Here is a 23,214-nt window from a genome sequence, read left to right as displayed (position 1 = left end):
GGGAAGGCAGAAAAGATTACACGGGGCGACGATCCGTATCGCGCAGTTGGGCTTCGTCAGGCCCCCTAGCGTGTGATGTAACCAGACAGGTGAGCTTAAGTACCATGTGATCAGTAACCATAGTGAACCTAAACAAAACCCAATTAACACATTACAAGCCAGTGCACATACAAGCTAAAACCACATCTGAAGCAGGTAACTGCCACAGTAGAACATACAGGTAATTACAAAAAAGCCGAAAATTCTTGTCGGTCATTTAGACAAAGGGGGCCGTTGGCCTCCAGCTGGAGGATCCAGCATGCCTCTTTAAGCAGTAAAAGCTGATGTCTGTCTTTTCCAGGGATTGCACTCTCGACTCTCTACAGGGCAGTAAAGCGGACTGCACTAATTTCATTGTTATGAACTTCAGCCATATGGGCTATAAAACGAGCACAACCCACTACTGTCCTTAGAGAGCGAAAGTGCTCCCTTATTCTATGGAACAAGGGGCCTATGTAGTATAAGACACAAGAACAAATTAGGCTATATACTACATAGTCAGACCTGCAAGTTATGCATTGATTCACATGTACAGTATAACTGCCTAATTTTAGTGTCTTAGATTTCATGTTAAATCGGCAGAACGAGCAGGAACCACAAGCATGATTACCCAGAGGTCTAGTATCCAATAACCAATTCTTTTATAGTTTTATTCTTTTTATATGTTATAACTGGAAGTGTATCGGACACTGATGCTAGATCTGCATCTTGCTGGATGATAAGCCAATTGTTAAGAATAGATTTTCTAATACAATTATTCATTGATTAATTTTTTATAACAAAAACCGCCCTGCCGATGTTTTTCTGTTTAGGTGTGTATTTAAGTATTGAATTACGGGTAATATAATTCATCCTACTATGGGCATTATTCACAATTTGCGGAGGATAACCCCTATCTACAAACCGTTGGGAGCAGTAGTACCTGCAGTTGAGGACAGATCACAGCAGGTGTCACTCCTGACACCCGCTGCGATTGTCCTATCTATTGCAGAGATGCGAGCGCAGGAGAAAGTCGCTCTGATTATACAGGATGATCGCAACAGGTGTTGCTAATGAAGAAATTTGTTATTTCGAATCCAGTCAAAGTTGGGATTCGGTCCGAATCGAATTTTTCATGAAATTTGGAACAAATTCAACTTCGTACGATTCGATTCGCTCATCTCTAATCACAGTGGTTGAATCACCCTGAGATAAGACACTTATCTCTTATTGTGGATTGGAAATAAGTGTTATAAGCTGAAATATCCCTTTAATTCTCACTGTTTCTCAGAGCCATGCCGCTCAAAGGGAGGAATTCAACAAGAGTGGTGTAGGCGCACGTCTTTTTACCCCATTCATTTATATGATGGAAACTGTGTACCCGCATCAAATTTATTACATGGTAACTATGGTGCTAATCACATTCTTACTTCAGTACTCCATTTTGTATGGTGATCCCTCTATAACTTTTTGTGCGATTTTTTTAACTTGTGTGACAAAATCTGTGACTTTTTCCTAATGCTGTTCACACCCAGTTTTGTAAGCCAAGTCAGGGCTGGTGTAGATTGGTGCCTCAGCGCATTTGCAGCAAAAAAGACACCAAATTGAAAGGTTGCACATCAGAAATTCCTGACCACTGCATGATATCAACTGAAATTATGACTTGGTATGTTCTTTTTGAAAAACATTCTAAATGAAAATTTGCAAAACTTCATTTTACCCCTTTTTTGTGTTCTTTTTTGCGCAAAAGAAAAATGCCAAAGAACAGCAAAAAAACTAGGTAAAACGATTAATAAATTCCCCCATTGTGTGAAAATATCTCCATTGATTTATTAAACTAAGTAAAATAAAAGTGCTGATTTATACGTTGGGAAGAAATTCACTGCAAGGCTAAAACTGGTCTTTACTATGAGCAGTAGAGTCATCAAGCACCATATGAAGTTATCATATTACGTTATTTAAGTCTTTCTAAAAAAAAATTAATTTTAACTTATAAATCCTTGCCTATAGCATAGAGGTTAACATTGTTTATATGTTATACTGATTCAACACTAAATATGGAATAGACCAGTATTATTGTATATTCTGTAAAATCCTAACATATTATTGTATAGTGGTTTCTCAGGATAAGTGAGGTAAATAGGGACATTAAATTCTACAGTGGACCAAGTCTCTAACACAATAATGCAGCCCAAAAGTCAACCAGATCCTATTTGAAGCTGATTTGAAGTTACTTGCTATTATCAGTAGCCGGACACTCACTGTTAATGAAAGGAAGTGCCGATCCCACAGCTGCCTAAGGGGCTAACAGAACACCAGCGATCACATTCCGTGAGCTAAAACGAAGGAGGAGTGCCCCCTTACCTGCCCACTGCTGCCGGGGTCAGAAAAGGACAATTTTATGCATATGAATTTTGTTAAAACAAAGTTTGCATATTTTTAAAGTAGTACAGTAATAGAAAAACGATATAAATTGGGTATCGTTTTAATCGCATTGACCTACAGAATAAAGATAATGTATCATTTTTACCATAAAGTTCACTGCTTAAAAACCAACCCCCCCCCCCCCAAAAAAAAAAGTAGCAAAATTGCAATTTTTTAAACATTTCCGCCCCCAAATATTAATTTTGTGGTTTCATTGTACATCGTATGGTAAAATGAAAGGTCATTACAAAGTACAATTCATCTCGCAAAAACCAAGCCCTTATATGTGTCTGTAGGTGAAAAAATAAAATTTTGGGATTTTAACCCCTCAAGGACCGGGGTTTTTTCCGTTTTTGCATTCCGCTGTTTTGTAACTTTTGGGGGCTTCCGTTTCTACGTAGTACATTTTTCGGTAAAAATGACACCTGATATTTATTCTGTAGGTCCATACGATTAAAATGATACCCTACTTATATAGGTTTGATTTTGTCATACTTCTGGAAAAAATCATAACTACATGCAGGAAAATTAATATGTTTAAAATTGTCATCTTCTGACCCCTATAACTTTTTTATTTTTCCGTGTATGGGGCGGTATGAGGGCTAATTTTTTGCGCCGTGATCTGAAGTTTTTAACGGTACCATTTTTGCATTGATAGTCCAAAAATGCACTATTTTGGAATTTTTTTGCGCGCACGCCATTGACCGAGCGGTTTAATTAATGATATATTTTTATAATTCGGACATTTCCGCACGCGGTGATACCATATATGTTTATTTTTATTTTTATTTACACTGTGTTTTTTTTTTTTATTGGAAAAGGGGGGTGATTCAAACTTTTAATAGGGGAGGAGTTAAATGATCTTTATTCACTTTTTTTTTGCAGTGTTATAGGTCCCATAGGGACCTATAACACTGCACACACTGATCTTCATCATTGATCACTGATTTCTCATAAGAAACCAGTGATCGACGATTCTGCCGCATGACTGCTCATGCCTGGATCTCAGGCACTGAGCAGTCATTCGGCGATCGGACAGCGAGGAGGCAGGAAGGGGCCCTCCCGCTGTCCTGTCAGCTGTTCGGGATGTCGCGATTAGCTATCCCGAACAGCCCGACTGAGCTAGCCGGCAACTTTCACTTTCACTTTTCAGGCTCAGCTCTGAGCGCGCGGCTAAAGGGTTAATAGCGCGCGGCGCCGCGATCGGCGCTGCGCGCTATTAGAGGCGGTTCCCGGCTTCACTATGACTCCGGGCCCGCCGTGATTTGACGCGGGGTTACTGTGTAACCCCCCGTTATATCAGAAGAGCAGGACCAAGGACGTACCGGTACGTCCTTGGTCCTTAAGGGGTTAAAAGGAGAGGAGGAAAAAACAAAAACACAATAATGAAAATTGGCCTTGTCCTTAGCCCCTTAAGGACCAAGGACGTTCTGGAACGTCCCTGCACCCTGGGCTTTAAGGACCAGAACGTCCTGGTGTTTCTACGGTCTCTGCCGCGCACCGGCAGAGATTGGAACAGCATGTCTGCTGTAATCGTTGAGCAGGCATACCGTGCAAATGCCTAGGGGGGTCCTGGGACCCCTGCATGTCGGCGATCATGCAAGCGATCTTCGGCGATTCGGGTCATTCGGGTCACTTATGACCCGATGACCCGATAATAAATGGTGATGGGCGGTGTATAATTCACCGCCAATCACCTGCCGTTGCCAGCAATGCTGCTATTGGCCGGCGATCGTCCAGCCAATAGCAATGCGGCAGAGGAGGGGTTAACGGCCCCTTCCCGCTGCTGCACCCACTCTCTGTGTTCAGTCAGCGGGTGCAGCAGTCAGGAAAAGACCGTGGATCCCCCCTCAGAGCTCCGGAGCCCCCTCAGGAGCCTTAGAATAGGGACAGCGGATTGCAGGGACAGGTAGGATTTAATAAAGTAAAAAAAGAAGTTAAAAAAAGTTTAAAAAAAATAAAAAGTCCCCCCCGACCCCCTAATAGGTCCCCTAGGGTCCTATTAGGGTCTGATTCCTGACCCTGGGTCCTATTAGGGGTTCAGGGAGCTGCATGCGCCATCCATTTTTTTTTTTTCGGGGCCGTAGCTTCTTTTTTTTTCTTTTAATAAAAAAAAAAATCCCCCCTGACCCCCTAATAGGTCCCCCAGGGTCCTATTAGGGTCTAATCCCTTACCCAGGGTCCTATTAGTGGTTCAGGGAGCTGCGTTTGCCACCCCTTTTTTTTTGGCCGCAGCTTTTTTTTTTCTATTACTGTTATTACACTTTTTACACCAAGCACTACACACTACATACTTCCCCGCACACCCCCCCCCCCTCCCCCCTCCACTGCCCTCTGGTTTATTGTATTGTGTACACACAAGATATATCCTTCAGTGGGGTGTAGCACATTGTGTAAGCATTCTAATTGGTTAACAGACTACTTTACATAAGCATTGCATCATATTTTCTGTGCGAGCAGGGTGGTCAAACAGGGCGTGATACAGGATGTAACCGCCATTTTAAAAGAATGATCTTCATTTAATATTTATTAACCATAACAGAAGCAGAGGGTGGGGATCAATGGAACTTACTTTGGTTGGGTGATAGTTACAAATGGGATACCGAAGGGGTCAGTAGTGGGACCACTTCTTTTTGATTTGTTTACTAATAATCTTGTTGAGGGACTAGCTTTTGCCAGCGGCTTCGCTCGCGTTAAATTTGGGGTAACATAGATTTACTTTTTACGATGCTATAGTAATGAGGCCGCTCTGGGTAAAGTCTACGGGCATCCAAACAATCCGAAACATTACATTTGCTGTTTCATGCAATTGAAGATCGACATTCTTTGAGGACTTTTACCAAGTCTGCGCGCAGGAGAACCCACCTTCTCGCGCTGCTTATATACTGCCAACAGTCCTCATATCCCATCCTCATATCCCATCCTCCTATCTCAACCTCCTATCTTGACCTCTTATCCCGACCTCCTATCCCGACCTCCTATCCCAACCTTCTATCTCGTCCTCATATCCCGTCCTCCTATCCCTCCTATCCCGACCTCCTATTTCATCCTCCTATCCCTTCCTACTATCCTGTCCTCCTATCTCGACCTCCTAACCCGACCTCTTATCCCAACCTCCTATACCGTCCTCCTATCCCAACCTCCTATCCCGTCTTCCTACCTCGACCTCCTATCCAGACCTTCCCGACCTCCTATCCCGTCCTATCTCGACCTCCTATCCTGACCTCCTATCCAGAGCTCCTATCCTGACCTCCTATCCCGTACTCCTATCTCGATCTCCTATCCCGACCTCCTATCCCGTCCTCCTATCCTGACCTCCTATCCCGTCCTCCTATCTCAACCTCCTAACCTGACCTCCTATCCCGTCCTCCTATCCCATCCTCCTATCTATCCCGACCTCCTATCCTGACCTCCTATCCCGACCATCCCGTCCTCTTATCTCTACCTCCTATGTCGACCTCCTATCCCGACCTCCTATCCCAACCTCCTATCCCATCCTCCTATCCCGTCCTGTAATATGTGTACCAGGTATTGAAATATCTCCAGCCGTACGGAAGTTATGTGGTAACATACATTTCCCATTGATTTGCATGGGATTTAAAACAAAAACCCTGACCCTCACAAATGGGGGTAGTAAAGGGTTAAATTAACTATCCTATTTTTTAAGTGGACATATAAGTAACATGTGACCAAGTATTTTTGAAATATCTCCAGCCATACGGAAGTTATGTGGGAACATACATTTCCCATTGATTTGCATGGGACTTTAAACAAAAACCCTGACCCTCAAAAATGGGGGTAGTTAAGGGTTAAATTAACTATCCTATATTTTAAGTGGACAAATAAGAAACATGTGACCAAGTATTATGGAAATATCTCCAGCCGTTTGGAAGTTATGCAATAACATATATTTCCCATAGACTTGTAAAGGACTTAAAAAAAAAATGTTTCATGGAATTGAATATCGACATCCTCAATATATATACTGCCAACAGTCCTCAAATCCCGTCCTCCTATCCCGTCCTCCTAACTCGACCTCCTATCCCGACCTCCTATCTCGACCTCCTATACCGTCCTCCTATCCAGACCTTCCAGACCTCCTATCCCGACCTCCTATCCCGTCCTCTTGACCTCCTATCCCGATCTCCTATCCCATCCTGCTATCCCATCCTCCTAGCCTTACCTCCTATCCCATCCCGTCCTCCTATCCCGTCCTCCTATCCCGACCTCCTATCCCGACCTCCTATCCCGACCTCCTATCCCATCCCGTCCTCCTATCCCGTCCTCCTATCCCGACCTCCTATCCCGACCATCCCATCCTCCTATCTCAACTTCCTATCCCGACCTATCCCGTCCTGTAATATGTGTATCAGTTATTGAAATATCTCCAGCCGTACGGAAGTTATGTGGGAACATACATTTCCCATTGATTTGCATGGGACTTTAACCCCTTCCCGACCTATGACATATCTGTACGTCATGGGTGGCAAGGTGTTCCCGACCCATGACATACAGGTACGTCATGAACATTACTGCCGCTACTCGCGGCATCCCGCAGCGCCCGGAAAGATGGTGGCTATCACTGATAGCCAGCCATCTTACCGTGCGACCACGGGGGGTTTCGCCCCCCCCCCCCCCCAGCGATCGCTGCTATCAGCTGGTCAAATCTGACTAGCTGATAGCAGCGCGGTGTGTGAGTTCCGATCACGGGGATCGGGACACACACCGCTCTGCTAAGTGTCCCTGACCCGTCCCCCGGCGTCACTTACCCGTCGGAGCGGTGTCCCGAGCGGTCCCGGCGTCCTCCGTGCGGTCCCGGCTGCGCTGCGTCCCGGAGGTGAGTTTCCGGCAGCAGTGCGGCATCTTCATTGGCAGCAGTGAGATCGCCGTAAAGCGATCTCACTGCTGCCTCTGAGAGTTTCAAAACTGCAACTCCCAGCATGCCCAGACAGCCTTTGGCTTTCTGGGCATGCTGTGAGTTGTAGTTTTGCAACAACTGGAGGCACACTAGTTGGGAAACATTGTCCGTTTCCTACCTCAGTGCCTCCAGCAGTTGCAATTGTTGCAAAACTATAACTCCCAGCATGCACTGACAGACCATGCATGCTGGGAGTTGTAGTTTTGCAACAGCTGGAGGCACACTGGTTTGGAAACACTAAGTTTGGTTGCAAAACACTTGAAAGTTTATTACTTAACTTAGTGTTTCCAAACCAGTGTTCCTCCAGCTGTTGCAAAACTACAACTCCCAGCATGCACGGACAGCCAAAGGGCATGCTCGGAGTTTGCAACAGCTGGATGTTTGCCCCCTCCCCCCAATGTGAATGTACAGGGTACACTCACATGGGCGGAGGTTTACAGTGAGTGCTGCAAGTTTGAGATGGCGCAAATTTTGCGCTGCAGCTCAAACTTCCAGCGGCAAACTTGCTGTGAACCTCTGCCCATGTGACTGTACCCTAAAACCACTACACTACACTGACACTAACCTAAAATAAAAAGTAAAAAACACTACATATACACATACCCCTACACAGCCCCCCTCCCCCCAAAAAATGAAAAACGTCTGGTACGCTACTGTTTCCAAAACGGAGCCTCCAGCTGTTGCAAAATAATAACTCCCAGTATTGCCGGACAGCCATTGACTGTCCAGGCATGCTGGGAGTTTTGCAACAGCTGGAGGCACCCTGTTTGGGAATCACTGGCGTAGAATACCCCTATGTCCACCCCTATGCAAATCCCTAATTCAGGCCTCAAATGCGCATGGCGCTCTCACTTTGGAGCCCTGTCGTATTTCAGGGCAACAGTTTTGGGACACATATGGGGTATCGCCGTACTCGGGAGAAATTGCCTTACAAATTTTGGTGGGCTTTTTCTTCTTTAACCCCTTATGAAAAGGTGAAGTTGGGGTCTACACCAGCATGTTAGTGTAAAAAAATAAATTTTTTACACTGACATGCTGGTGTTGCCCTATACTTTTCATTTTCACAAGAGGTAAAAGGGAAAAAAGACCCTCTAAATTTGTAACGCAATTTCTCCTGAGTACGGAGATACCCCATATGTGGGCGCAAAGTGCTCTGGGGGCGCACAACAAGGCCCAGAAGGGAGAGTGCACCATGTACATTTGAGGCGATTTGCACAGGGGTGGCTGATTGTTACAGCAGTTCTGACAAACGCAAAACAATAAATATCCACATGTGACCTCATTTTGGAAACTACACCCCTCACGGAATGTAATAAGGGGTGCAGTGAGCATTTACACCCCACTGGTGTATGACAGATTTTGGAACAGTGGTCTGTGAAAATGAAAAATAAAATTTTTGATTTGCACAGTCCACTGTTTCAAATATCTGTCAAACGCCAGTGGGGTGTAAATGCTCACTGCACCCCTTATTAAATTCCATGAGGGGTATAGTTTCCAAAATGGGGTCACATGTGGGGGGGTCCACTGTTCTGGCACCATAGGGGCTTCCTAAATGGGACATGCCCCCCAAAAACCCTTTCAGAAAAACTCACTCTCCAAAATCCCATTGTCGCTCCTTCCCTTCTGAGCCCTCTACTGCGCCCGCCGAACACTTTACATACGCATATGAGGTATTTCCTTACTCAAGAGAAATTGGGTTACCAATTTTAGGGTGATTTCTCTCCTTTTACCCCTTGTAAAAATTCAAAAATTGGGTCTACAAGAAAATGCGAGTGTAAAAAATGAAGATTTAGAATTTTCTCCTTCACTTTGCTGCTATTCCTGTGAAACACTAAAGGGTTAAAACACTTACTGAATGTCATTTTGAATACTTTGGGGGTGCAGTTTTTATAATGGGGTCATTTATGGGGTATTTCTAATATGAAGATCCTTAAAATCCACTTCCAACCTGAACTGGGCCCTGAAAAATTACGATTTTGAAAATCTTGAGAAAAATTGGAAAATTGCTGCGGAACTTTGAAGCCCTCTGGTGTCTTCCAAAAGTAAAAACTTGTCAATTTTTTAATGCAAACACAAAGTAGACATATTGTATATGTGAATCAATATGTAATTTATTTGGAATATCCATTTTCCTTTCAAGCAGAGACTTTCAAAGTTAGAAAAATGCTAAATTTTCAAAATTTTCATGAAATTTTTAGATTTTTTACCAAGAAAGGATACAAATATCAGTGAAATTTTACCGATAACATAAAGAAGAATATGTCAGATTTTCAAAAAATGCCCAGGTCATGAAGGTGAAAATGGGCTGGGTCATGAAGGGGTTAAACAAAACCCTGACCTTTACAAATGGGGGTAGTTAAGGGTTAAATTAACTATCCTATATTTTAAGTGGACATATAAGTAACATGTGACCAAGTATTATCAAAATATCTCTAGCCGCTTGGAAGTTATGCAGTAACATATAATTCCCTTAAGGGATGAATTTCGAAAAATCCTTTCTTATTCCTTGTCTACATCTTAAAAACAACACATGTGCAAAAATTCAGGTTTCTAGGTCCAAGGATTTAGGCTGGGCGTTGATGAGTCAGTGAGTCAGGTCTTCTCTTTTTATATATAAGATTACAGAGTAGAATTTCTATATTTGCAGATGACACTAAACTGGGTAAGGTGATCACCACAGAGGAGGATAAAGAAGGTTTCTGCAAAAAAAAATAAAAAAAAAAATAAACACGACATAACATTATGGAAACTACACCCCTCAAGGAACATAACAAGGGGTACAGTAAGCCTTAAAGGGGTACTCTGGTGAAAAACTTTTTTTTTTATTTTTTTTTTTTTATCAACTGGTGCCAGAAAGTTAAACAGATTTATATATTACTTCTATTAAAAAAAATCTTAATCCTTCCTGTACTTATTAGCTGCTGAATACTACAGCGGAAATTCTTTCCTTTTAGAAACACAGAGCTGTCTGCTGACATCATGAGCACAGTGCTCTCTGCTGACATCTCTGTCCATTTTAGGAACTGTCCAGAACAGCATATGTTTGCTATGGGGATTTCCTTTTACTCTGGACAGTTCCTAAAATGGACAGAGATGTCAGCAGAGAGCACTGTGCTCATGATGTCAGCAGACAGCTCTGTGTTTCAAACGGAAAAGAATTTCCACTGTAGTATTCAGCAGCTAATAAGTACAGGAAGGATTGAGATTTTTAATTGAAGTAATTTACAAATCTGTTTAACTTTCTGGCACCAGTTAATTTAACAAAAAGTTTTTCACCGGAGTACCTCTTTAACACCCCACTGGTGTTTGACAACTTTTCGTTAAAGTTGGATGTGTAATTGAATTTTCTTTTTTGCTCTAAAATGCAGTTTTTTCCCCAAATTTTACATTTTTACAAGGGATAATAGGAGAAAATGCCCCCCAAAATTTGTAACCCCATCTCTTCTGAGTATGGAAACACCCCATATGTGGATGCGGGCGATCTACAATGCTCAGAAGAGAAGGAGCACCATTGGGCTTTTGGATAGAGAATTTGTTTGGAATAAAAGTCGGAGGCCATGTGCGTTTACAAAGCCCCCATGGTGCCAGAACAGTGGACCCCACCACATGTGACCCTATTTCGGAAATTGCACCCCTCACAGAATGTAATAAAGGGTGCAGTGAGCATTTACACCCCACTGGCGTTTGACAGATCTTTGGAATGTGTGGACGTCAAGTGCACTGCGGGCAAACTACAATGCTCAGAAGAGGAGTCACATTTGGCTTTTGGAAAGCATATTTTGCTGAAATGGTTTTAGGGGGGGGGGGCATTTCGCATTTAGGAAGCCCCTATGGTGCCAGAACAGCAGAAAAAAAAACACATGGTGTACTATTTTGGAAACTACACCCCTCAAGGAACGTAACAAGGGGTACAGTGAGCCTTAACACCGCACAGGTGTTTGACAACTTTTTGTTAAATTCGGCGGGGACCGAAATTCCCACGGGCGTATACGTACACCCTAGGTCCTTAAGGGGTTAAAGCATTACTGTCATTAGTTAGAAAATTTAGAAAATGCTCATCAGTGTAGTACTGTACCCTAAGATCTGTATGCATAACATTTTTTTACATTTGTTAACATGAAAAATACCTTTTTGATCTATTTATTACTGTGATCAGTCGTTTTGCACTTCTCTTGGAGGCTGGGGGTGTTTCCCCTGGAGTGTGATGATCTCCTTTCCCACCCCCCCACCCCCTCCCTCTCCCCTGTCATGAGGTCTGCACAAACAATTGCAAATCTTTGTGCCATAAGTGCATGCTCTATATACTGTGGGCAAAAAAAGTACTTAGTCAACCACCAATTGTGCAAGTTCTCCCACTTAAAAAGATGTGAGCGGCCTGTCATTTTCATCATAGGTAGTACCTCAATATCAAAAATCCATAAAATCACATTGTCTGATTTTTTCTGAATTTTTTTGCAAATTATGGGGGAAAATAAGTACATGGTCACCTACAAACAAGCAAGATTTCTGGCTCTCACAGACCTGTAACTTCTTCTTTAAGAGTCTCCTCTGCCCTCCACTCGTTACCTGTAATGGCACCTGATTGAACTTGCTATCAGAATAAAAGACACCTGTCCACAAACTCAAACAGTCACACTCCAAACTCTACTATGGCCAAGACCAAAGAGCTGTCAAAGGATACCAGAAAAATTTAGATCTGCACCAGGCTGGGAAGACTGAATCTAAAAGAAGACTGAATGACCTGCAGAGAGCTGGGACCAAAGTAACAAAGGCTACCATCAGTAACACACTACGCCGCCAGGGACTCAAATCATGCAGTGCCATACGTGTCCCCCTGCTTAAGCCAGTACATGTCCGGGACCATCTGAAGTTTGCTAGAGAGCATTTGGATGATCCAGAAGAGTCTTGGGAGAATGTCATATGGTCAGATGAAACCAAAGTAGAACTTTTTGCTAAAAACGCAACTCTGCGTGTTTGGAAGAGAAAGAATGCTGAGTTGCATCCAAAGAACACCATACCTACTGTGAAGCATGGAGGTGGAACCATCATGCTTTGGGGCTGTTTTTCAGCAAAGGGACCAGGACGACTGATCCATGTTAAGGAAAGAATGAATGGGGCCATGTATCGGCAGATTTTGAGTGAAAACCTCCTTCCATCAGCAAGGGCATTGAATATGAAACGTGGCTGGGTCTTATAGCATGACAATGATCCCAAACACACTGCCCGGGCAAGGAAGGAATAGCTTCATAAGAAGCATTTCAAGGTCCTGTAGTGGCCTAGCCAGTCTTCAGATCTCAACCCCATAGAGATCTGCATGGAGAAATGGGCCAAAATACAAGCAACAGTGTGTGAAAACCTTGTGAAGACTTACAGAAAACATTTGACCTCTGTCATTGCTAACAAAGGGTGTATAACAAATTATTGAGATTAACTTTTTTATCGACCAAATAATTATTTTCCACAATGATTTGCAAATAAATTCTTTAAAAATCAGACAATGTGATTTTATGGATTTTTTTTTCTCATTCTGTCTCTCATAGTTGAGGAATACCTATGATGAAAATTACAGGCCTCATCTTTTTAAGTGGGAGAACTTGCACAATTGGTGGCTGACTAAATACTTTTTTGCCCCACTGTAACTTTATTACAGCCACATGTAACCTATATGGTGCAAGTACACAAGAAATACCTCCATTTTGTGGCAAAAAAATTTCATTTTTATACTTGCAGAGCTTTGTGCCCAAATAGCAGGCTGTTTATAACCCTATAGTAGCCATGTGGAATCTACATTGGTACAAATACACAAATTTTGCATATAAATACTTATTGAGCACCTTGTATTGTTTGTCAGTGTGCATGGAAAAACTCCTCTTCTGAACAAAATGCACAAACCAGGGTGAACCCAGCTGCTGCATAACTATAACTCCCAGCATGCCCAGACAGCCAAGTCTGTCCAGGTATGCTAGGAGTTGGAGTTTTGCAACATCTGGAGGCATCCTGGTTGGAAAATACTGCTCCATACATTGCCTCCATCTTCAGCATGTCCCCCATTCTTCCAACAGTGCTGCTATCCCCCATACCAGTGTTTCCCAACCAGGGTGCCTCAAACGGCAAAACTGTAACTTCCAGCACTCCGTATTTAAAAAAAAAAATCTTACCTGGGTTCTGGCAGGTGATGGGCAATGGCAGGTTCACCTGCAACCTCCTGGGTATACACGTAGGAGGAGGGGCAGGGGGCTTTTCTTCTTTCTGGACCTTGTGTACCTAGCCCCTCCTCCTCCTTATCTCCATATTTACTCTTCATAAGGAGAGTGCAGTCAGAAGACAGGGGCGGGACTGTCGGCCGTTGGGGGTTTGGCCTCAGCATGGGTGAGTCAGGAATCGCCCGGTACAACCCTTACCCTCTTTCTCCAGCATTTCTTTTCCTTGTATAGTCAGTCCAGAGCTGCATCAATGGGTCTGTGTGACACAGCGATGCAGCTATCGGCAGCAAGGAAGAGGCAACACAGAGTGTAGTGGCAGGGGGGCCCCAGGGGCTCCCCAGGCTATGGGGCATGGTCGCAATTGCGACCTCTATAGCTACGCCACTGATTGTGACATATTATCTGTGTGACACCAATCCTGTACAAAACTTAATAATATAACAGCCATCTTTTACACATCATATTTCTATATATATTTATTTGCTTTTTTTATACAACATAAAATACAGTTACATACATTTTTTTTAGGTGTACCCTGTTCTCCCCTGATGATCTTGCGAATAAGTAACAGAAACACGCTGGTAGTTTGGTGCTATTATGGGCAGTCCTAGAGAATTTTTTGATATAACAAAGATGCTCGGACACACATGAGATGACCCACTTAACTATTTATTCTTAAACCAATGACATATGAGATACATTTAAACTTTCAAGTCCAGACGCACCAGGTTTTTTGGTATGCTATTTCTTTTATTTATTTTTTTAGGTTGACACTTTTTTACTGGTGGATTTTAAAGCCTAACAGTAAGAGTTAAGCACATAAACTAATAATGAATGTAGCCAAATATTAATAGTATTCACCCTAATATAGTATTAGCAAGGAATGTCACAATTTGTGACTCTAGTTGTATTTGAATATGCCATTTTGATTGCATATGGCTGAAACAGACAACCAGAATTCCTGGGCTTTTGGACATCACAGCTGCCATCAAGTTGTGACAGGAGCACGCTGTAGTGAACAGATGATCTGAAATTATTTGAAATACATGCTGTTATAATAATTCTTGATAATGATGGCAACAGGAAATGCGTCAAATCAATTTGAAAGCAAAGGAGCCTGTCCGAATGGCAGGAGAAGCAAGTTTAAATAAAGCAATACTGTGGCAAGGGACAATAAGAAAACGAATGATGCGAATGAAGAGCTTAAATTGAATGCGAATTGGCTCTTATGTGCTGCTAACAAAGGGACTAATACTAACATTACATAAGTATATTGTGAGGGACCGATTGGGGGACAGGGAGAGTGATCCCTAAACTGACCCTAAAACTGCTCTCCATGCCTACTTGCCCATCCACCCTAAACGGTGGATCGACAACTGGGCACCAGTCCCTCCCTGAACTAAAGTGGTCACAAACCAGAAACATAACAGGAACATATAACTCTATAGTACATAGTTCAGAGGACACTATATCAGCGGACATGAACAGAGGACTCAGTGGTCATGAACAGAAGACACTATAGATAAGCTATCATGAACAGAACTCCATAGATCTGAATAAAGAACTAATAAAGATAGAGTTCAAAACACCAGACAGGAAAACGGATAAGTCTGAACATACTCCAGAACAAAACAGGAATAAGTTTAATCTCCTAGAAAAACCTCCAGTAGACACAGGAATAACAATACCCTCTGAGTCCCCACAGACAGCTAAACAGGAATTATTGCAATCCTTTCGAACACCTCAAGTAGACATGGAGTACCCATAGACAGGTAACAGGGATGCCAAGTTACAACTCAGAAAAACGGATACAACAGGATATAATTATAGAACACTGTTCACACTGAAGACAAGACAGGAATTGCAATCCCTCCGAACACCTCCCGTAGACAAGGAGTCCCTATGGAGCGGTAACAGGGATGCAACATAGGATACTATTCACACTGGACACACAAACTGGACACTCCACTAACGATGTAGCCATTAATAATAAATCCAAATAGACTACTGGCCAGCGGGACACTCCACAGTGTGGTCAGAATGCTGGCCCAGTAGGAAAACAGAAATATAAAACACAGAACTTTATATAAACGGATACAAGAGAAAACACAGTGTGAACAGACACATAGCAAAAAGAACATACAAATCCTAAAACCAACTAAACAAACAAAGCTTAAAATCTACTAAGAGCATGCCACATAACATTGGCTAAAACCAGAAAATACAAAGTGCATGCTAAAACAGAGATAGTAGATTAAAAGCTCAAACAAAGAGTGTTTCACCAAGAGCTCCATGCAGCATGTCCAGCATCTTAGCAAGTCAGGATATAATGAAGTCAATCATCAGCCCTGAGGCTAGGCTGAGCTGACTATAAATAGACACACCCTAGGAGCTATTGGCTGAAAAAGCCAGAGGCATTAACTATTCCCTGGCCGGAAAACATAAAACTGTTCACACACAAACAATACAATAGCTGTGTGTGAACACAGACCATGACAGACATGACAGATATAATGTCACTAGGACTAATAAGACTAATCCTGTGTTGTCTATTTGCACAAAACTAATTGGAGTGCTGGGACTGAACTTTTTTTCCATTTTTACCTGTTTGGAATATATCTATTGTGTTCCATGGACTTTGTGCATATTTGGATACCTGTATCTGAACATGGACATGTAATCCATTTTGTGCATGCAGGCAATAACAAATATTGTGGCTACAATGATGGCGGCCGAAGTGTAAGTGCAATGTAATGTAATTTTCTACTTTTTTGTAAGTTTTTTGGAAATGGATTCAATATTTTAAATCAAACTAGTAAAAGTGAAGTTTTAAAGGGGTACTCCGGTGGTTAAGATTTTGGGCTATATTGCATCTTCTTTTAATGTTCATGTTTTTTACAATTGACATGTATTATATGTTTGTGTAGCATGTGTCTTTTTTTCTTACCTGTTTGTGGGCTAGGAAGTTATGTAGTTCTGTGTTGGATCTCTGACTGTTGTCCACAGGTTAGGATTAGGCTGTGGACAAGATGTCATGTTTTTTTTTTTCTCTGTTCTTTCAAAACTGCATGACAGAGATAGGCCACGACCCCTCACCTCCCCCTCCAGGTGGTCACAGGTGTGCATGAGAGCAAGAAGCTCCTAAACAGCTCCGCATCTCCCCTCCCCCCTGCTTTGTCTTGTGAGGACGCAGGTCTGCACTGAAAGAAGACAGAGAAGATGTACGTGGAGGGGAGGAAGTGTTATGTGAAGGGATAACAAGGTGCACGGGCTGGGGATGTATAGACTACAGGGGAATAAATCTCGGACTGTGGATGATTTCTGTGTGTGAAGGAGGGGGACTCCTGAATGACACATGCTGGGAGTTGTAGTCCCTGTTATGTGTGTAGCCAAATAGAAGAACGCGAAAGGCGGCACTCACCATGCAGGTAACTTTTTTATTCAACCAGGCATCAGGTGTAAAACACAGGCGGGGGAGGCGTGAGGAAGGGGAGACACCGGGACAATTGTTTCGTGCGCCGCGCGCACTTTTTCAAACCGGACACGCGGCCTGGGGCGTCACTGCCCACTTTTATAGGGCTGGCGCCGCAGGTTACTAAGTAACGTAAAACCACAGCGAGTCATGTGACGGTCCCGCGACCCACAGGTCGCATAGCAACCTGTACAAACATTGGTCAAGTGACCGTCACATGACGAGCGTCAAAATACAGCGATACACAGGAGGAAACAGACATACATGGAGTACTGCTGACCAAAGCATGACAGGTAAAGTAAATGAACATTCATAAAAAAGCACTGTATTCATTCCTATCATTAAGGCCCAGTGCTCCCACTGCACTGAGTTTCGCGATCCAGCGGGCCTCCTTCCTAAGAAGGATGCGGGCACGATCGCCGCCAAACTCGGGTGGGGGCACTTTCTCTAAGCCACAAAATTTCAAACAGTTACAATTACCAGAATGTACTTCATTCATATGTTGGATAAGACGAGGTGCCCCAGAGCCGGTTCTAACGGATCTGCAGCTGCCTGACAGTCTTTCCAACATAGAATCTGCCGCATGGGCAGACAAGGGCGTAAATAATGAATGGGGTTCTGCAAGTGATTAAATCACGTACATAATGGGAACAACCTCCTAGTTGGATGTGGTTGCCGGGAAGCATGTGTGCACAATGTGGACAAGTGCCACATGGCTGGTTCCCCGAAGGAAACATGCTGGAAAGCCAGTTAGGCTTGGGCTGCAGGGCTGCTGTCCTCTGGCTGGATTTTTTCAATGTGTCACCCAGCGTGACATTTTTCCTGAAAGTAATCAGGGGTGGCTGGGTAGTAGCATTGGACAAATCATTGTCCGACTCCAGCAGGAACCAACTGCGGCGTATAGCATTCGCCACATTATGGTTCATGCAGGAGTTGGCCAATGAAAAAGTAAAACGTTTTGTACTTTCCTTTATTTGGGGGTTCTTTCTCAATAAAGTATTGCGGTTTTGATGCAGGACCTGGTTATAACCTGCCTCAATAATATTGGATGGATATTGGCGCTGTCTAAGTCTAGACCAACATATGAATGAAGTACATTCCGGTAATTGTAACTGTTTGAAATTTTGTGACTTAGAGAAAGTGCCCCCACCCGAGTTTGGTGGCGATCGTGCTCGCATCCTTCTTAGGAAGGAGGCCTGATGGATCGCGAAACTCAGTGCAGTGGGAGTACTGGGCCTTAATGATAGGAACGAATACAGTGCTTTTTTATGAATGTGCATTTACTTTACCTGTCATGCTTTGGTTAGTGGTACTCCATGTATGTCTGTTTCCTCCTGTGTATCGCTGTATTTTGACGGTCGTCATGTGACGGTCACTTGCCCAATGTTTGTACAGGTTGCTATGCGACCTGTGGGTCACATGACTCGCTGTGGTTTTACGTTACTTAGCAACCTGTGGCGCCGGCCCTATAAAAGTGGGCCCCAGGCCGCGTATCCGGTTTGAAAAAGTGCTCGTGGCCCACGAAACAATTGTCCCGGTGTCTCCCCTTCCTCACGCCTCCTCCGTCTGTGTTTTACACCTGATGCCTGGTTCAATAAAGAAGTTACCTGCATGGTGAGTGCCGCCTTTCGTTTTCTTCTATTTGGCTAGATTTTACTATTGCTATCAGGCTGAGCACCACCGCTACAGGTCATCAGGATTCTGTTCAGCTGCTCCATGTCCACTTGATTCTGCCCAGCTTAGTCCCGCAGTGCCGGAGCACCTTGTTCTCTTGCCTTACCGTACTCCTGTTATGTGTGTGTATGCTAGTGTTTACAAACCAGTCTGCCTCCAACTGTATCAAAACTACAACTCCCAGCATGCCTGGACAGCCTTTGGGCATGCTGGGAGTTGTAGTTTTGCAACAGCTGGAGGCACACTGGTTGGGAAACACTGTCCTAGCCTATTCAGCATACACATCATGTTACACCAGTGTTTCCAAACCAGTGTGCCTCCAGCTGTTGTAAAACTACAACTCCCAGCATTCCCTGACAGCCTTTGAGCATGCTGGGTGTTGTAGTTTTGCAACAGCTGGAGGCACACTGATTGGGAAACACTGGCCTAGCCTATTCAGTATATTACAAACAAAGTGCATTGTTTTCCAACCAGGGTGTCTTCAGCTGTATCAAAACTACAACTCCCAGCATGCCCAGACAGCTTTTGGCTGTCCGGGCATGCTGGTAGTAGTAGTTTTGCAACACCTGGAGGCACCCTGGTTGGGAAACACTGGTGTATGCCCTACAGAGGTGTGGTGAACTACAACACCCAGGAGACTACAGAGGCAGTATGCTGGTGTTATACCACAGACTGAAGACTCCTGAATGACACATGCTGGGAGATGTAGCCCCTTTTGTGTGTATGACAGTGTATCCCAACCAGGGCTGATAATATTAGTGTGCTGTGTATAAGGGGGCCGACCCGGGAAAATAGTAGGGTGGGTAAAGGGCGGAACAAAATAAATAAATAAAAGCTGGGATTTGTAGTTTTCAGCACAGCAAGAAACAGGAAATGGAAGCAAAGATAGGAAAACAAAGTGGGGGATAAAAAGACAACAAAGAATGGAAATAGAGTCGCCTAAACAACAAGAATAGAAATGAAACAAAACAAACAGGATAAGTCAAAAACGGAAAAAAACACATTGACCACCGGAGTACCCCTTTAAAGTCTCTAATGTGCATACAGTGCCAATATACTTTTAGACATGATCATATATTGTGAAACTAGTTCTCAACTCTTTGGCATTTAGGGTGTCATATATTCCAGATGCCAAGAACTTGGAGTGTGAACAGATGTTAAATCCATATATAGCTCCATGCATCTATTTCAAATTGGCCTTGCACCATCTCCCATTTATAACCACCCTGCAAACTACAAACCAACCCTCCAGTTTTGGTTATGTATCTTAGGTGTCAGCACCAAACATATGAATTATATTATACTATTAAGAAAAATTATTAGGTTTTTACGCTTGTGACAGGTTATGGTAGTTATATAAAATAAACCCACCAAATACTACAAAGGTGTTGTCAGGATTTACCTATAGTGAGTTAGTGGAACAAACAGCAGCCTCCAATGTAGAACAGAGAAATGAAAAGTCCAACAGCACTTACATATTGGATACAAAAATCATTATCTTCATTTAATGTACTTACATCAAGGGTAAAAACAGACCATACATGGAGGGAGCAGACAGGAATGGAGCGATGTTCGTTTCGCATCTCTCAGCTGCTTTGTATCCAATAAGTGAGTGCTGTTGGACATTTCCTTTCTCTGTTCTACATTGGGTACTTTGTAATCACATCACTCATTTTACCAAAAAATGTATGGCCAAATCAAAAAAATATTATTTGTATGGGGAAATAAAAAAAATTGCAATTTTTCAATTTTGGAGGGTTTTGCTTTTACACTGTACACTTTACTGTAAAACTGACATGTTTTCTTTATTTTGTGGGTCAATACGATAAAAATTATACATATATTCCATAAAAGAAAGGAAAGGATGGAGCACTCACCAGGTTTTTATGGAACAGCAAACTTCTTTATTGCAAATCGGCTTGACAGCGTTCCAAAATGTGCGGGAGAGCCGACGGATGCAGAGGGGTGGGGGAGTGGGTTGGGCGACGGTCCGTATCGCGCAATCAGCGCTTCGTCAGGCCCCTGGTTTGTTCACATGTACAGGTGTGCTTATAAAGGTAAGGAAATCCATCACCATGGTTACAGAGAAAAACAAAATAATAATTGTACACCAATGGAACGTGCATAGTGACGACCTTAAAAACAAACACCTAACATGCGAGGCGAATAGTACAGGCATATCGTTTCAACAGAAACCTTTTTCATTTCTTTCGTTTAACCCTAGACCTCCCATGGCGTCTAGTCTGGATATCCAACCAGATTCTTTGGTAAGTAATTGTTGATGCCTGTTATCTTTAGAATTTGTGTATTCTATTCTCTCAAGTGCAGCCAAGATTTTGTGGATCTGCCATGTATTTCCATGACGTGGGCAATAAATCTGGTAGCTCCCACTCCAGTTTTAAGGGATCTGAAGTGTTCCCTTATCTGGTGGAATAGCGGGCGTATTGTCTTTCCAATATAGAAATGCCTGCAGTCACAGAAAATTGCGTATACCACAAAATCTGATTTACATGTTATGAACTGATTAACTCTTATTGTATATCCTCCTAAGATGAGTTCTTTGGACCTAGAATTGTGGCTACAGAAAGAGCACGATCCACACGCAAAATTACCTATTAGCCTTTGTTCAGACAGCCAATGCGTTTTTCTCTTTTTTTTTTTTCGATTTTTTTCTTCTGTCTTTTTATATAATCACCAATGGTCGTGCTTCTTCTGTATGTCACAATTGGAGTTTCAATGGTGTATTCTAACAAATCTTTATCCTGCTGTAGGATATACCAATTCTTAGTTATTGCTCTTTTTACGACTTCATTCATGGGGGTATTAGTTAATACAAATGTAAACAAATGTAAACAGATGCAGTGTGACCCCACTACAGACTTTGAGCCACTTGAGCCCCAGTATCACTACACTGGGACCTGCTAACCAGTTTTGGGATTACCATCTACAAACGAAATTTACATACTGCATTTGAATCCATCTTCCGAGTCTCCCGCTGCTCCTGGACTCCCTGTGTCTGCTCCTACTGCAGAATCTGACGTCAGACGCCTCTTTTACGAGGGAATGCCACCAGTCTGCCTGCACGGACCCTTGGAGCAACTACACAGTGAACACCGGTTCTGGACCACCCGATCGCAGCGCATGCAAGCGCACACAGGTTAGAGAATCCACCCGTACACCAAGCGAGAGGAGACGGCAAAACTCAACTGGTAATATAAATTTATTTTCCCACATCAGTGGCTTATACATCTGAATCTGGACATTTCCACTCAATATTTGCAATATAATCTATTGGTGGACTTAAAACTAGCACTTTTTCCGGACTATCAGATTATCAGCATTGCTGGAATATCGGTCACACTGCCGAAGTATTTGGCAGCTATTATTGAATAATTTTTTATGAATTTCCATTTGAATTTTATGTTATTAATGTAGTTATTCCTTCCACAAGGGCCCTGTGGGGGAATTTACGTGTATTTTTACATTTTATTAAATGTTATTATTCTTTATAATTGAAGCACGGTCTCAGCCAAATCTATTTCAACTATATAAAATACCATTGTCCTTGACGTATGGGCTCCTCCTTTATTCTCCATTTTCTAAATTTTACACACCTAGGGTATAGGTGTATTGCCCAATCCACCTCAGTCAGTGCGTAATTGTGAGCTGCACCATTTTTAAAATTTTGTCCACAAATGTAAACCTATTGGTTGTTTTTTTAGGACGAGTTTCTAAAAGGTTTTTACATTCAACTTTATCCGCTCTCTCCCTAGCCTCCTTCAATACCTTTTTTGGGTAACCTCGGCCCCGAAGTCTGCTTTCCAGATCTGCCACCTGCTCTCGGTAAGTGTCTTCTTCATTGTTAATTATTTTTAAGTGAATCATCCGTCTAAGGCTGGGTTCACATCACGTTTTTACCATACTGTTTTCAATCTCTTTTTCTAAAGAATACTGTATGGAAAAAAAACGGATGGAACAGTATGGGAAAAAGTAAACCGTATGTGTTTTTAAACTGTATACTGCCTTTAAAAGTGCATAGAGTTCCGTCCGTTTTTATTAAAAAAAAAAAAAACATAAGTTTTTGATTATTGTCAGGATCCGGACTGGTATGCGGAGAGGACACTGGTGGTGGATCCTCTGTGTCAGTGAGGTGATGGCGTGGGCCGGACCAGAGGAACGGAATCTAAGGGGTTACTGGTTTTCACCAGAGCCCGCCGCAAAGCGGGATGGACTTGCAGCGGCAGGTAACCCCCAGGTTGTTCCACCCGATAGTGACTCAACCTCACTGACAGCTGAGACAGGCGCGGTACGCAAGGACTAGACAGAGGCAAGGTCAGACGTAGCAGAAGGTCAGGGCAGGCAGCGAGGTTCGTAGTCAGGGGCAACAGCAGAAGGTCTGGGTACACAGGCTTGGGAACACACAATAACGCTTTCTCAGGGCACAAGGCAACAAGATCCGGCAGGGAACGGAAGGGGAAGCAGACTTTTATGGACAAGGAACAGAT

General features: G+C 43.0%; 1 protein-coding gene across 1 annotated transcript in view; it reads right to left on the bottom strand.

Moving 5' to 3' along the window:
• The window catches only part of GJA10 (gap junction protein alpha 10), a 141,960-nt gene that overhangs the window by 71,226 nt on the left and 47,520 nt on the right, over positions 1-23,214 (bottom strand). The window contains exon 5 of the transcript XR_008891279.1: positions 20,587-20,757. The gene's annotated coding sequence lies outside the window, so the exon portion shown is untranslated. The remainder of the gene's footprint in view (positions 1-20,586; positions 20,758-23,214) is intronic.

This window comes from Hyla sarda, chromosome 3, assembly GCF_029499605.1.
Source record: "Hyla sarda isolate aHylSar1 chromosome 3, aHylSar1.hap1, whole genome shotgun sequence".
In the NCBI taxonomy this organism is placed as follows: Eukaryota; Metazoa; Chordata; class Amphibia; order Anura; family Hylidae; genus Hyla; species Hyla sarda.
The sequence above is the reverse complement of the archived record's forward strand: the minus strand, read 5'-3'. Positions and strand labels throughout refer to the sequence as shown.